Raw genomic sequence first — 15319 nt, forward strand, 5'->3', positions numbered from 1 at the left:
AGAGAGAGAGAGAGAGAGAGAGAGAGAGAGAGAGAAGAGAGAGAGAGAGAGAGAGAGAGTAAAAAAAGAAATAAATCGTTATAATCTATTTCAGAATTCCAAATGATGTGGTAACTCCTATTACGCTCTGCACAGAACGCCTATGGAATTAAGTAGGGAAGTACCCAGCATTTCAAGTTTATTACAAAGGTTATGTATATCAAATACTCGTGCTTCTTTGTGATATCTCGAGGTGTGAGGTGTATGTGCATTATAAGGATCTGAAGTTTGCTAGAGCGTGCCTCAATGAGTACTGTTAATCCATATTTTCAAGTAAATTATTTGCATATTGTTGCATACCATTATTCTAAATTATTTATTTTCTTGTTTACTAGAAGTCTATAATCGCCTTATTGCAGAAGTTGGTATATTTATTCTCAATCAAGAAAACTACCATTTATTGCTGCTTTTGCTATGAAACGAACTATTGCGTTCAATAAAATATTGTCATCGGTTGCAGAATTTTTTGTTGTTAAACTAAACATTCCTTCGTTACAGGTTGGCTAATGAAACACATTGGATTAGCTATCAAACTGAAAACTGGTCGTTTATAACATTTACAGCTAGTCAATGAGTTTTGTTATGGAACTGAAAATCGTGTTGAAACTTTAATTTACACTTCATTTCTGAGTTCTCATTTTGAAAAAAAAAAAAAAAAAACTATTTTCCGTGTATTAGACTAATGGAGCTTTTGATAAAGAAATATAAGCTGAAAATTTTGGGGAATTTTTCGGAGCAATGAGAAGCAGACAGCGTCAGCGCGGCAGAGGTAAAAGCAGGTTCATAAGTAATTTAATAGTACATTTCCTTATGAAGAGAATAGTTTGCGATAGTTTTTACAATTTCCAATCGATAGAATTTATATTGAAACTTCTGGGTCTTATGTGCGTTTGTTATGAACTACATAAATTTTTGCTGCTGGCTCTTAGCAACTGTTTTTGATTATTGTAATACTGCCAATTGCTTGTACAGAAAGCTAAAATCTGTCAGTGACGTCCTTAAAAGGGTAACTGGTAATTCTAAGAGTGATCCTCATCCTATGTTGCTTACATGATCTTTTATTCCAAGTTTTATTGTGCAAGTATTGGAAATCATACTTCTTTGAAGTCTGAATATTGATACTTTTATCATTTTATGGATTTTTCTTTTAAATTGAACCACAACTGAATTATCCGAATATCTTAACCAATTCTCATATCCCTTGGAATGCCCAAAGCAGAAGTGATAACGCTTTATCATTGCATTGATATTTAAAGAATATCTTAAAAGTTATATAAAAAAAAAGTTTTGATATAAGAAAATTACCGCAGTTTCTCTCGTCGGTTTCGTCGTCACAATTCAGACGTCCGTCGCATCGAGAATTCGGATGGAGACACAGATTGCCACCGTCACACTGGAAGTATTCGCTGTCGCACTGGGGTTTCTCTCTTCCTGGAAAAGGATGGAAAGCATTTTATGAGTTATATTTTATATCCATGTCTCACTATGTACTTTACTATTAAAATCAATCTACTGTATGATAAGTTATCAATCATTTTAATTTATATTTGAAATGAATAACAATCTCATTTTCTTTTGGGTCGATAGTTGATTGATTGATTATGAGTTATCTGGCGTCCTGACATCTAGGGTCATTGACGCCGAATTATGATAATTGTTACGTATAGCATTTATGAATATTGAGGCACATATTACATTTTAATGTACTATACATTTGGAATAACTTAATCTAATAGGGAATAATATATGATTAGTGCGCCTACCCTGTCCATAATTCGAGAATATGTCTGTTTTAATCGGAACTACTGTGACGACCTACTTAGCCATTTAGCCATTGAGAGAAAAACATATTTCTTTTAGTAAACAGATATTTCGAATGCTGTTTTGTATTTCAGAACCGAAATCGGCCCATGTCCACAGGGGATAAATGTCTTTATTCCATTGACTCCACCACTTTCATTCTTCCGATTTCCTTAATATTCATCTTTCTACTCATCTTTACTTCACTAATGTCAATTAGATTTCACCAACGTACCCTATAATTCTCTATTCTCCTCAATAAAAAGAATGTATGGAAGCATGTTCTTCTGAGACTAGTTTTTACAATCTTTCATAATCGCTTTAGCTAAATTATCTTCCCTATGCAACATGATCAAACATCCCATTGTCTTTCTTTCAGTTTCATTGGCATATCTTACATTTCCTGTTCAAATTAATCTAAAGGTTTAAAGGCCACTCATAAATGGCAGACGCAAGGGACAAGCAGGATAATGCCCTAGAGACAGACCATATATACATGTGATCAGCGCTAAAGTCCCCTCTCCACTCTAGCTACGACCAAGGAGGGCCAGTCAATGGCTGCTGATGACTCAGCAGATAGATATATAAAATCCCCTAAAACCCCTATCCTTAGCTCACAAGGATGGTGATGCTGCAGCGACCAAAGGAGCTAACAAGTTTGAGTAGGACTCGAATCCCAGTTTGGCAATCATCAGTCAGGGACGTTACCACATAGGCCACATATAATCCAGTCCTTAAACTTTGTAAGTTTCACACCTGGTACTCCCCATTCCAGTGTCTTCTTCCTAAATCCTTATTTCTTACTTAAACTTTCAATATGATATTCTCCCTTCTTTGTCTTCAAGATCACCCTTCGTTACATGCAGATCCCTTCCTCGCAAGACATGCCTTCCGTACTCTTCTTATTAGTACATACTGAAGCTCAACTTATATAAATATATATATATATATATATATATATATATATATATATATAATCATATATATATATATATACATATATATATATATATATATATATATATATATATATATATATATATCTTTTCATTTTCTCTTTCCCAAGTTTATTCACGATTTATAAATTTCAAAACAAATATTCCTTGCCTTCAAATTCCAATATCTTTGTTCCCTTTCATTACATCCCAATGTTGTGAAGAAACCAAGTGAAGCATTCTTTTCTCAAATCTCTCCGTGTAACTGTTATTTTTCTCCTTCCAAATCTAGCCATTTACATATTCACAGACTCCCCAGAATTTGGTTTTCTAAATTTTCATATTACTGGACTATGTTATTAGCACAGCTATTCTCGATGTAAATTCAAATTCAATCAGACTATTTAACAAGTATCTGATGTATTCCCAATAATTTTTCACACATCCATATAATGAAAACTTTGTATTTTTACACCTTCTGAACACCATACAGATAGATAATGAGAAATATGTAAAAATTTAATTATTGAAGTCTGCATGTCCTATCAATGCGTTACATTCAACAATAATGTAAAAGAGAAAATGATCGAAAAAGAAAAATCTCTCTTGTGATTCATCCTAATAGATTATCCCTTTCTTCAATTACTTTCCTTTTACATGAAAGAATAAAAGAATTGCTAACGTAAATCAATTTCAGGAAATTAACACTAACGTCCAAATAAAAGCTTTATTATGAATATCGTGATTTGAAATCCAACTCCCCCTTCCCTTCGACAATTGTTTGAAAACGAAAATCCGTTGTTACGCTCTCGGATAAAATCCACGATGCAGAAGCACGACTAATGTTATATAAACGACAGGAGATGGCGAGAGACGGAGAAATAACAAGAAAGGAAAGATAGCGAATGAGGGGACATGGAGAGAGAGAGAGAGAGAGAGAGAGAGAGAGAGAGAGAGAGAGAGAGAGAGAGAGAGAGAGAGAGAGAGAGGGAAGATGCTCGAGCCGAGATGGCCAAGGGGAGATGATGACGTGATAGGGGAAATGAAGAGGAAAGGAAGATGGGGAACAAGGGGAAATGAGAAGAACAGGGATGTGGGGAGAGAATGGAAATGGCAAGAGAAAGGGGATAGTAAAGACGGGTAAATAGCAAGAGAAAGGAGATGGCGAGTAAAGGAAAATGGCAAGAGAAAGGAGATGGTGAGATAAGGGAAATAACAAGAGAAGATAAATGGTAAGAGTAGTGAAATGGCAATAGGAGGGAGATGGTTAGAGAGGAAAAATATGAAAAAATGGATAAGGCAAAGGAAGAAAAATTAATGAAAGGAGAAAGGGGTGATTTCAAGATAGAGGAAATAGGGAGAGTAAAAAAAGTAGAGATGTCACTAGAAAGAAATCTAAAGAAGTTAGAAGAAGAATTAGTGAAAATAATGTAAGAGGGAAATAGAGAATCAATATGGGGGATGAGAGGAAAGAAAAGGTGAGAGAGGGGGAGTAATAATAAGAGAGAAAAGATGGGAAGAAATAAGAAGAAATGAGAAATTATAGCAATCAATATCTTGTCTGATGTCCCTTTTCCATAAACCAAAACCTGCTTAAGAAGATGGATTGATCACTTATTGGGATCGCAACAGGGAAAGGTCTTGGTGACCCCCTGCCATTTCTATTTTTTTTTTTTTTTTTTTTTTTTTTTGAGGATATTTTGGTGATTCATTCGCATTGATTAAAAAAATCCATGATTATTCAGCAATGATATACTAACAATAAATATCCTGTATTGTAAATCATTCGAAGGGACATACGAAGTATTTTTATTGCGTCTCATCTAACTCTGAAACGTAATTCTATTAATATTTTTTTCAATCATTTTCCTCTTTACATTTTATAAATTTTCCTGTGATTTCAATTGTATATGCATTGTATGGTTACAGCCATATAAGTAATTTATTCTTTCATTTCCTGTATTCTAAACCTGACAACAAAATGAAAAATATTTTTCCCCACAATTCCAGGAACAATGAAAATCCGTTCTACCATCTATATCTGTTAAATCAAGTGGAAGGTAATTGCTCTGGCTTTGAGCGATATGATTGACCATATGTTTTATGTCATTGTTCATTCCATTTTTCTTAAATGAGTAGGTTTCTTTTTCTACTCATTAAAACTCATTATCATCTACTGTTCTGAAAATATTTTATTTTTCCCTTTTTCCTTTCCTCACTGGGCGATTTTCCCTGTTGGGGCCCCTGGGCTTATAGCATTCTGATTTTCCAACTAGTGTTGTAGCTTACCAAATAATAATAATAATAATAATAATAATAATAATAATAATAATAATCTCTACTGTACACATGAACTTTGATATTTTGACACAAGATAAGCATAAGTAACTAATCAACATACGTGCTTTACTCCTCCCATGTAGTTGTTTACAATTTTTAATTAGTTTGTTTTCCAAATAACCAGGACCGCTTGTTCTTTCACTATTTCAGCGGAAGGTGGTGTTCGTGTACAGCATCATTCTGCACACTATATGCAGTTTGACATGCCTTCTTAAGGTAAGTCTTTTTGCAATTTTTGTGGCATCAACTGTTTTCCTTTTTTACTGAGTTTGAAATCCTTTGCATTTTCTCTAGTCTAAGATTGTTCAGTAGATCATATTACATTATTATATTTTCCTTCCTTCATTGAAGTCATAATGTATTGCCATCTTTGCTTTGTCATTACTCTTCATGGCGTTCTTCCTTGTGAGTATCTAAAATATTATTCAATCTCAAGTATATCTTAAATTGTGGCCAGCAGGAAATTAATTATTGACTGCTCTTACTTTATCTAACCGGCAATTATGGATAACCATTAAAAGACCGATTTTATTATTGTTACAGTTATCCTCCACTTCAGGATATTTTCATATCATGATTACATACTTATACTGACTCCAACGCAGATAAGTCATGGCTACTCTTTCGTCATTCTACGTGATGTATAACTGTTGTACACTTTTTTAGGTTGCAAAGGTTCAGCCTAACTCAGGTTTTTACAATTCAAAGAAGTTCTGGCAGTAAGGTACTTAGTGGTGGGCTAAACCAAGAAGTGGTCCCATTGATGTGTGGGTTAGTCCCTGAATATGAATGCTTCGGGTGCTTCCCTGAGATAAAAGTATGCACCAGGGATTGGCATTGAGCTGAGATAGGATAATTACTTTCTTCATTCTTCAGTAGTCCCTCGCAGAGCGGCCACCTCTTAGTTCAAGTTTGTGAGTCTAGAGCCTTCGTCTAACTCTGATTATGTCGCTTTGTAAGAACTTTGTCCCTCATTTTATACATATTATACCGCCGTTATCTGTCACGATGACTATTGTAAAATAGGATACGATGATAAGTATTAAGTAAAACAATTAAACTTTGAATCTTCTTTTTCCAGCGTCTTCCTCTTCCGTCCGCATGACCCACTTCCTCCTCTTCTTATCCCTCTTTCAAAGTAAATTAAAGTAAATTACAATAACATTCGCTTACGGGCTGCCAACGCAAGAGCCCGTGTCTTGCATAAGGCAAGGCAATCATAACAGACAAACAGACCCTTCTTACCCATCATCCTTTTATCATCGGTCCTTCTGTGATTCCTTCTTATCCTTTTTTATAAATTTTTCTTCATTTTGGAGATCCTGTTAATGATACTGTTCGTTTAAAAAGTGTAACTTTAAATTGATCAATAAAAAAATGAGATGAGGGAATATAGTAGAAAGGGAGAAAGCTCAAACTAAATAGATAGATAAAACGAGCTAATAAAGAAAATTGGATGAAGAGGGAAATATCTTGATTAAGGGGATGATGAAAACATTGGCAAATGACGCAATTACTAAAGAAATTACTATTGAACGCTTAGTTATATTTCTATTATTATTATTATTATTATTATTATTATTATTATTATTATTATTATTATTACTTGCTAAGCTACAACCCTAATTGGCAAAGCATGAGGGCTCCAATAGGAAAAATACCCCAGTGAGGAAAGCAAAATAAGGAACCTACAAAACTACAGACTTCAGACTACACAATAATCTAATCAGGAGTGATGTGTTGGAGGTGTGTGTGTGTGTGTGTGTGTATGTGTGTATAAATGTGTGTACTGAGTAAGATAGAAGGACGGAGAACTCTTGAAATTATGATGAAAGTATAAGGAACTAATCACTGTTTCAACGGGATGAAAGAGATATGTAGAGAGAGGTGAGAATAATATAATATTGACATGTACTTTACAAAAACAGTGCGAAAGAGAAGGGATAAAACTTGAATGAAAACTAGGTCAAGACACGAGAGAGAGAGAGAGAGAGAGAGAGAGAGAGAGAGAGAGAGAGAGAGAGAGAGAGAGAGAGAGAGACTTACACAAGTGTCATGAACACAAATACATTTTTATGGAAAATACTTCCATAGTCTAAACTTGAGATGGACTGATAATCCCAAGCAATTAATATACTGGTAAACCAGGGAATTACACAGAAAGTACCATCCCTTGAAAATAAAAACGGAAAAGTATTGAAGTTCAAAATACAATCAAGTAAGAAAATTAAATATCAACTAAAGACGAAAGGAAATATAAAATCTACCAAAAATATAACACACTCAATAGATACCGATAAATTATTACAGAAAAAAAGGTAATTTAAGAATACGTATCTCCATGAGTTTCGACTAATACGAATTTAATCATTTTGATAGCAATAACAAATGTCTTAACCCTTTCGCCCCAAAAGGACGTACTGGTACGTTCTTGCAAAACACTGTTATATATATGTTTTTGCATATTTTTGATACCTTTATGAGAAACTTCAGGCATTTTCCAAGAGATTGAGACCAACCTGACCTCTCTATGACAAAAATTAAGGCTGTTAGAGCAATTTTAGAAAAAATATATAGCAAAATGTGCTCGAAATTTAACCTTACCTTGGGGTTTTAAGCCAAACTATTCATAAAAATCAAAATAGAAAAATGAAAATGGTACAAAACAATACATATTGATAAATCATTTGAAAAATAAAGATAATTTAAAAATACCTATCTCCATGAGTTTAGACGAATACGAATTTAATCATATTAGCAATAACAAATGTCTTGATCTAAGCCAAACAATTTATGAAACATAAAATAAAAAAATAAAAAAGGTACAATCATAATACATGTTGACAAATCATTACAGAAATAAAGGTGATTTAAGAATAAGCATCTCCAGGAGTTTAGACGAATACGAATTTAATCATAAAAATGGACGTCCTAATTTAAGCCGAACAATTTATGAAAAATAAAATAAAATAAAATAAAAAAAGGTACAAACATAATGCATGAGTTAAGACAATACGAATGTAATCATAATAGCAATAGCAAATGTCATAATTTAAGCCATACAATTCATGAAAAAAAATGAAATATGGTGAAAAATATACATTTCTCAGTGAATTTTATAGAATACAAACCGCAGATTTGTTCATCTTCGCCGTATTTGCAATGAGGCGTCCCGTCACACAGGAGATATTCCCTGATGCATCTCCCGTCAGAGCAGCGCCACGAGCCATCTTTGCATTCCTCTGCAATGGGGGGCGGGGGAGGGGGGGAAAGGGGAAGAAGTGCAGAGTCAATATTCATGAAATGATAATGAGGCTGGAGTTTTGTCGTTGCTTCGAAGGTTTTGTCACAGAAATGCCATTCTGAAACACGCTTGCAAACAGACGTGTCTTTGTAACTTGCTTTGGATACACGTATGTTCACATTTTTTATCATTCGAGAAATGTTTTATGATTGTCCTTTCTCCTACTCTCGAGATTTCTCTTTAATGGGAGCATGTGAATATTTGTTGTATGTTAGTGGGTCATGTTTTTCAACATTAAAGGTAAATCTGTCTTAAATTAACATGAATAGTAGATTTATACCAAGATTAACATGAAAGTTAATTTTTTACCTGAATTAGCATGAAATGTAATTTTGCATATAAATTAACATGAAAGGTAAGATTTTACCTGATATAATAGGAAAGAGAAATATGTACTTAAATTAACATAAAAGTTAAATCTGTACCTAATTTAACATGAAAGGTAAATTTGTACCTTAATTAACACGAAAGGCGAATCTGTACCTAACGATTAAACATTTACATACATAATGAAGTTCAGGAAATAATACCGTTCTCAAAAAAAGCAATTTCTCTAATCACGTTAAAGTATGATTTCCATTTGAAAAAGTCCATGATTCGTGGTCTTGAGTGGAGAATTCAGGAACCCACTCAAGCCTGATGATACTCAATTTGAGCTAGGGATGGGAGTGTTTCTCGAAGCTTATAGAGTATGGCAGCTAAATAGTCTGACCTTTTCTAGCTTCCCCTCAACTCATTCTTGTGGTGGCCTATGTGTTAACGTCCCTGACTGGTGATCGCCAGACTGGGCTCAAACTCGTTAGTTCTTTGGGTCGTTGCAATCTCACCATCCTTGTGAGCTAAGAATGGGTGGTTTAGGGGGGAGCCTATAGGTCTGTCTGCTGAGTCATCAGCAGCCATTGCCTGGCCTTCCTTGGTACTAGCTTGGGTGGAGAGGGGCCTTAGGCTCTGATCATATGTATATATGGTCAATCTCTAGGGCATTGTCCTGCTTGAAAGGGCGATATTACTGTCCCTTGCCTCTGCCATCCAGGAGTGGCCTTTAAACTTTTAAACCTTAAGTCAATTTTACCAGAGACCTCCACTCTGACATCTGGTGTTATGCCGTCCATCAAGAGATAAAATAAGTACGGACTAAAAGCTGACTGTCGATCCTCACCTACTTCGCCTTCTTGTCTGATTTGCTCCACGAACATATCCTTGACCACCCTTGCATACTGTTTAGAAACACATCTCTCTCCCACAAATCTCCAGACTTCTTGGCTTAGTACCAGGTTATATGTTTTTTTTTTTTTTTTTTTTTTTTTTTTTTTTTTTTTTTTTAATTAAATAGATAACAAGTGTATTCGTTTCCGTTTTCTCAAGCATTGGTCTTGATGAAAATTTTCACCTGGCATTCATTCCACCTTGATACAACCACTTTGTTTCCTTTCTTTACAATTTTCAAGTCAATTCAAATTTCCTCAAACATTCCTATTATAAGTTATCCTTCGTTTTTCCCTTGGATCTTAATATTCCTGTGCATCATAATACCACCACAAGTTCTGCTTACCCTTATGTGGCCCTAAACCAGATGTCTTTCCCAATTAAGCCTATGCAGTTCAAAGGACCATGCTAGTATCTTCTACCCATCAAATGGTTACACTCTCTGACAATCTACAGTAATGTTACTGGAATCCAATTCCTTAAATTCTTCATCTAACTTCCACGACTTAATCTTTAGCTATGCTATCTTTTTTCCCTTACCAACTCGTCTTGTAAGAAAGTCTGGTACAACTAATCTGTGGTGCACACTAACACTCCCTTTTTATTATGTCATTTTTTAATCTATTTCCCTCTTTTACTCTATGTTGTATAATCATTTTTTTAAACGTTCATAATTGTCATATCAAATGCCACTGCATAATTTACTTTTAGTTATCGTTTTTCATCCATTTTTCCCATACCGCATCCTCAGTGAATTTTATATTTTCCTGATTTCATCAAATGTGGACATTTAGATCACCTCTAATGACTATTCTTTCTTCCAGTTCTTTTGATGTCACACTTTTCTCTCTCTCGCTCCATAATCTACATTTAACTTCCTCATCCCATCCTACCTGTGTTTAAAACACGTACTAAATTCAATTTCATTCTGATTGTTGCGTAACTTTTCCTTTCCAATTACTCTTCATTTTCCATAATTTCGCTGCTAAGGACAAATCCTACTCCACTTCTTTCTCTTCCATCAACTCCACTATAAAATATCTTATTACCGATGCAGATTCATTATTTTTTCTATAAATGTCTGAAGCGTTTAGGAAAATGAGGATTGTCTTAAATATGTTCTCATTAGACTGTTCGAAATAATTTCCCCTCAGAAATTAAAAAAACCTTCCTAATTGCAACGACAGGCTGTATACTTGACAAAGTTATTCGCACACGTTTTGCATTGCAGAACATCAAAATAAAGCTACAACACATGAAGCATATTAATATTTTTTTTCTCAGAAATTCGTGTTAGATCAGTTTTAAATATATTAGATATAGCAGATCTTGCATGATCGTTCCCATGAAATTCATCCAACATCCGATGATGTGAATATATTTAAAATACATAAATTCATTGCCAGAGTTGGTATCATATTTCATTACTAATAAGAGTAAGCAATTGAAGGATTACTTAAAGTTTTAAAGATTTAAAAGTCACTCATGAATGGCAAGGAACAGTGACAAAGCCCTAGCAGGATTAAGCCCTAGAGACTGACCATACATATATATCATCAGCTCCCAAGTCTCATCTCCAAACAAGCTAGGATCAGGGAGGGCCAGGCAATGGCTGTTGATGACTCAGCAGGAAGACCTATAAGCTCGCCCAAACTCCCTATCCTTACTTCACAAGGATGGAGAGGTTTGCAGACACTAATAGAAACTGTATATCTTAAGCGTGACTCGAAGCCCAGTCTGGTAGATCGCAGGGAAGGGATGTTTCCGGTAGGCTACCACATTTAATCTTGGAAACCGTCCTATTACATTTGATTTGGTCCATAAACATATATAAGAAAGTTATTTATAGAAATACATTAAACAGTTGCATAACGAAACTCACCGCATCCCATTTCATCGTCGCCATAGAAGCAATGTGGATATCCATCACAGAGAAGATCGCCATTAATACATCCTTTGCCTCCGCCGAAACACGTGTGGTAGCCTTCCCCGCAGGCTGCAATACAGTAGCTCTCATCACCATTCCATTAGTAGTAAGAAAGGAAATTGCCCACGAAAGTACTGGTCAACGGTCGTCTCGCACATGCAAATGAGGTGCTTCAAACTCCAAGGCGTCTACGCTCAGTTTTATAGAAATTGTAAGAGATTTTGCAATTGTTCTCATTGCGGCACTTTGCCCTTGGCAGTGAATACTGAAGAAAAATCTGTTTTACTCTTCCTTTTTAATATTTTTTAAGTATCTTTTTTTCTTATGCTAGCAATATGATTTCGTATGTTATGTTTTTTATTTTGGAATACATCGAAAATCAAATTTGAACGAAGACTGGTATTCAAAAACTTGAAAATTTGAATTATATACAAAAATCTTCATGTCATAAATATTCTTAGGCCCGGTAAGGCTAAAGCTTCTGCTAACAATTTCTACAAATAAAAATAATTTTCACCTTTTTAACATATTCTTAATACTTATAATCCATTTAGTTAGAGAGACATTGCTATAAATGAAATCTGAAAAAAAACGAAATGGAGTTCCCTCATTTCGTTATTTCCATCACCATTATGTTTGGCAAAGCTTATCATTATTTTTGTTTTACTTTAAAAAGCAGTGCTCGGCTGCCTCTCAGGTTAAGGCTAATATTCCTTACTAATCCCTTATCTTGTTTTCTTGGTAACTAGAAAATTACATTTTGCACTAAAAGAAACTCTTTTAAAGTAACCATTTATAGAGGATTTTGTATATTTCTGTCAGTTGATATGTCGATAACTTATAACATAAATTTTCAAATTGGATGAATTATTTTCATAGAACCAAAGATGGAAAGAATATATTGGCCTTACTCAATTTTTTTTTTAATCTATCTAGCTATTCATTTGTTTCTTCGAAAGAATCTGCTATATACGCTAGTGTATTCATTCATGGTTTCTTTTATTTAAATTTATTATTGGAATTTGCCAAGTGTATTATTCCATAATCTCTTCTTTAAATTTAGTATGGGAATTTGTATGTTTGTCTAGAGAATAATGAGCCCATAAGGTACCCTTGTACGTCTCAATATATTGGCTTATCCTGCTTCCATTTGACCGATAAAAAGATTGGAAAGTAAACTGACAATTATAGACAGGTAAACATACATACTTTAAAAACGAAAATTTTATGAAAATATAGAGGGCAAAAGATACTTAGATATCAATTAAATATTCACTGCTTCTTATTGTATAAAAAGATAAATATACTAAGGCAGTTCAACTTTAAAATTTTCTAATCTGAATAAACATTGAAAACGACCAAGAAATGAAAAGTAAATCATAATTTTGGCAAGAGGAAAGTCACGGCTCATTCCACTATACTTCCAGCCGCCTTATTTACTGCAACATCAGCAATACTCACAGCAGAACTTTTCATCCGTGCCATTCTCACAGTCATTGTAACCGTCGCATGCAAGGTACTCCCTGATGCATAAGGCCCCCACCGCCCCACAGCTCAGATAACCCTCTTCGCAGCCTCCTGTGGGAAATATGATGAAATGGTGGAGAATGTATTGAAGAACTCTGGCTTTCTTTCTAATGACGTCTTTAGGGGCCAAATCATAAATGCATTAGATGTTTGCTCTCTCTCTCTCTCTCTCTCTCTCTCTCTCTCTCTCTCTCTCTCTCTCTCTCTTCTTAAATTCTTTTCCATTCTGGTTTATATGTCTACATCTTAAGACTTCTTCACTGAAATAAAAATATAATTATGATCAATACGGTGTTCTACGTTATGAAAGTTTCAAATCTCTCTCTCTCTCTCTCTCTCTCTCTCTCTCTCTCTCTAAGGCTCATTGACTATAGTTTTTTCTACCTGTTAATGCTTCTTAATTAAAGTAAATATATGATTGCGGGCAATACGTCACCCTACCTTATGCAAGTGAATTTGTCTACGAGTACATGTACGTGATTTTGAGTGAGTGAATCATGTAATATGTATCTCTCTCTCTCTCTCTCTCTCTCTCTCTCTCTCTCTCTCTCTCTCTCTCTCTCTACGACCTGGAAATTCCATCATTAGTTTCTGGGAGCTTATCGCTACAGCTGTCTAGGAATAAGCCCCTTAGAAGTGAAGGCATTACCAAAGTGCGTATGTGTGCGCGTAAATTGCGTGTGTATGTGTTTGTTGGTTTATTTGCGCACCTGCCCGTGCGTCATTGCGCCCATATGTCTATGTGATACCTCCTCACTTACTAAGCTAAGCTTTCCCTATTAACTATGACTTCAGTAAATGAAATTCATTAATATATCTTAAGTTTCCCTCTGCCGAAGCTGACAGCTTGATGGCAGACTCTGAAAACGTATCATAATGTGGGGATACAATCGTACATCCGACTGTATTTCAGTGTAATACCAACTAAGTAACTTTACTTAATTCAATTAAGGCTGTTTAATATGTAGTTGATTTCTTTTCTCGAAAATTAAAACAAGGTTAGAAGGAATTAGAAGGCTTATCTTTGTTAGATTGAGAGCATTTGTGCCATGTGCTGTATGTCTTTGTGCAGATGGGTAGTCTTTATAATGTAATTTGTTATTTTTTCATGGTTGGTACCTTAGGAACTGAACTTTTTTACTTTTTATAAAAAAAAAAAAAAAAACGGAACTTCGCAAATGGAATTTTTTGTCTGATAAAACTGTAATTCTTATTTTTCAGGGTTGGTACCTTAAGAATTAAGCTTTTTTAATTTTTGTAACGGAACTTCACAAATGGAAGTTTTTGTCTGTTATAACTGTAATTCTTATTTTTCAGGGTTGGTACCTTAAGAATTGGGCTTTTTTAATTTTTGTAACAGAACTTCACAAATGGAAGTTTTTGTCTGATAAAACTGTAGCCTAATTCTTATTTTTCAGGGTTGGTACCTTAAGAATTAAGCTTTTTTTGTAAAAAACGGAACTTCACAAATGGAAGTTTTTGTCTGATATAACTGTAACTTGGTGCTTATATAAAGACATCACCATAAAAAGTCTTTTTTTTATTTCTATTTTATTTTTATTTCTTATTTCTTAAAGCATAAACCCTCTGGGAAAATTGCTTCATTATCAGAAAAATTCAACTTTGGGGGAGAAAGATAGCTTTCTATCAACCCACATATGATTTCATCCAAGTTGTTTTTGGAAGAATACTAGACTTTAAACATTAATGATAAGATGAAAGCTATATCATAAAAGGACTTTTAATATTTACCTAAATCTCTAAACAAACAAATCTTTTGAAGTAATCTGATTTTTTGCTACGCGAATGCAATATCAAAAAGAATAAATAATACCTCTTCTTGCAAAGGGAACATAAGATCAATAAAAATAAAAAATAAAAATTATTAAAGAAGATTTCGATTCAACATTGAAAAGAATTTTACATTGAAACAAACAAAAGCAATCTTTTTGTTAAAAGCGATCTTTTGTTAAGCAAACACAAGACTTAAACGAAATTCTTATCCCTCGTTCAACACGAAAGAAATGTTGAAACAGATCTTTGACGCGTTGTTAAAAGAAAGCACCGTTGCAAACCAGTCGTTAAAAGCCGCAGTCGGCCTTTGGCAGAATCCTCTCTCAGACTCTAATCATTACTTTCGGATCGCACAAATACAAATCAAGACGGGATTAAATATCACGGAGAACTTTTCCTCCCCCCTTTTCTTCGTGACCTCATTAGTTAAGGATTTTCGCTCATTAT

Source organism: Palaemon carinicauda, chromosome 40, assembly GCF_036898095.1.
Source record: "Palaemon carinicauda isolate YSFRI2023 chromosome 40, ASM3689809v2, whole genome shotgun sequence".
In the NCBI taxonomy this organism is placed as follows: domain Eukaryota; kingdom Metazoa; phylum Arthropoda; class Malacostraca; order Decapoda; family Palaemonidae; genus Palaemon; species Palaemon carinicauda.